We start from the raw sequence: 2,247 nt of genomic DNA, 5'->3' as shown, positions 1-2,247 counted from the left end.
CCCCCCCCCTTTTTTCAAGCTTAATCTTTTATAGTTTGACTTTTGGTTGCAGAGGGAGAGGAAGACAATGTCAGCTTCCCTTTCTTCCCCAAGCATTCCAGAATAGCTGTGACTGTATAACAGTCGAAGTAGAAGCCCACCATCACCTGAAAAAAATACTTAAAATACTCCTTTAAAATTCTCCTTGGTGGCACAGAACAAAGCCAGAAAACATTTGTAGTCTAGTTACAGCCACAGCGTACTGTAAGTGAAAACCTGGCAGCCCAGTACCCTCATGCAGTAAAGGTTTATTCTACATTTGTCTGTGCTCATACACAATGGCCAATGAGACATATGCAGTCCCTACCAAGTATGGTTTTCTCCATATTGCCCTCCAAAATGCATTCTTCCATGTTGGAGTGCCAGAAAAATCCTGTTCCTCATAGAGCTCAGAAAAGTCACCATTCTGAACTCCTTGGCCATCCCTACACAATCAGAGCATGGCACCTACATTTGTACAATACCAGAAACATGCATGTCTTTTGATGGCAACTACACAGACCACAAGCATGAACTCTTGCTGCTATTAACCCTCATTCTGAAGTCATCTAAGTTAGAGAAGGATTTCATGAACTTCTGCTGTCACCAGCATTGTGCTCCTTAAACTTATACCTCCTAATATTTATTACATAAGATCTTGAAGCCCATGGATGTCTTTAAACCCCACTGCAAGTCATAAAAACCTTCCAGTGAGCTCAGTAGCAATGCTCCAAGTCCTCAGGCAGCCATTTGTCATCTCTTAGGTAAACCCATGCCTCACAAAATAAGATTGCTCTCCTCTAGCACTGCATCTTAAGAAACGTGGCAGAGTATTTTCAACGCGTGAGAGAAGGAGTAACACAAGAGAAACAATGACTACAGAAATGATGCAAAAAATTGAGGGTGTGGGAGAGTTAAAGACAGCCAGTAACTATGCAAAAACACATTACAAGGAAAAATCAATAGTTAAATCAGATTAAATCAGTTAAATCAATAGTTAAAGACAGATTGTTAAAAAAAATAAATGGAAAGGTAGATAGTTCAAAATTATCCCTTTCCCAAACCATAATTGGATTTTTAGGTGAGCATCCACAGCAGAAACAACACTTACTGATATTTATTAAGTTAACACAGGAGAATACCAGTTACTCTAACAGCCCACAACAGCAAGAGCATGAAGAACTAAGGCAGAAAGGTGACACGTGCAAAGTCTGTGAATGTGAGAAAAGCATCTTGGCATCCGTTTTAAAGAATGATCTTAAAAAAAAAAAAAAAAAAAAAACACCTTTTCACAGGTTGGAATCTGTACTTCTACATGGAGTGAGGCTGTCTGTTCATTCTGATTACAACCAATGGAATGAGGTACAGACTGCAAGCAACATTCGCTAGCATTAACACCTGTATGCACAACAGCACAATCAAAAACAACACAACACCCACAGTTTGAAGTTATTGAAACCTTTCTTGTCCATAGGTAAAGTTGAAATTGCTCAAAACCCTGGTATAAAAGATGCCAGGGAAGATAGAGCCAGGATTTATTACTCAACAACCAAACTTAAATACATAGAGAAATTAATATAAAAATGTAACCAATAGCCCTTCCAGTCTCACATGGCCAGCTGGCACTGAATGATGAGTGAAAGCACTGCAAAGTACTTTTTCTCTTGCTTTTATATCACTGCAGTTTTTATATGCAGTACATGGCACATTGCCACTTCCATTTTTGAGTGCAAAAGCCTTGCACAGAGAACAGGGAGTACAGCCAATAGAACCAGACCTACTGGGGGCTTCAAATGAAAATTCATTGTTTCACATGTGAAAAGCAATGATATTTTTTTGTTTGTTTACTCCTGATGTTCAACATTAATTATTTAATCAAGCAAGCTAATAGAAGAAGCATATCTAAAAAGGCATCTGTTTGTAAACTCTGCTTAAAACTCCCTTTTTCAAAGACCTTTACAGCCACCTACGTATGAATGGCAGAGTCTGCAACAGGTGAAGGCACAGAGCCATCCCATCTCAACACCCCCAGATTCCAGAAAAGTCAATGCTCTCAGCCTTACCAACCGTCTGCAGAACCCTGCAGTCTTTATAAGTTCTAACCTACTTGATGGTGCACCAAGCAGAAAAATCACCTGAGGTCAGTACTCAGCTCTACATCGCTTCCATGCTGTCTTGGAGAGGTCAGTCTCAAAATAAAAATGTTCAGGTAGGGCTAGATGGGGCACT

Source organism: Centrocercus urophasianus, unplaced genomic scaffold, assembly GCF_019232065.1.
Source record: "Centrocercus urophasianus isolate 14NV4802_14NV808 unplaced genomic scaffold, USGS_Curo_1.0 seq_13, whole genome shotgun sequence".
Classification (NCBI taxonomy): domain Eukaryota; kingdom Metazoa; phylum Chordata; class Aves; order Galliformes; family Phasianidae; genus Centrocercus; species Centrocercus urophasianus.
This window is presented reverse-complemented; position numbering follows the sequence as displayed.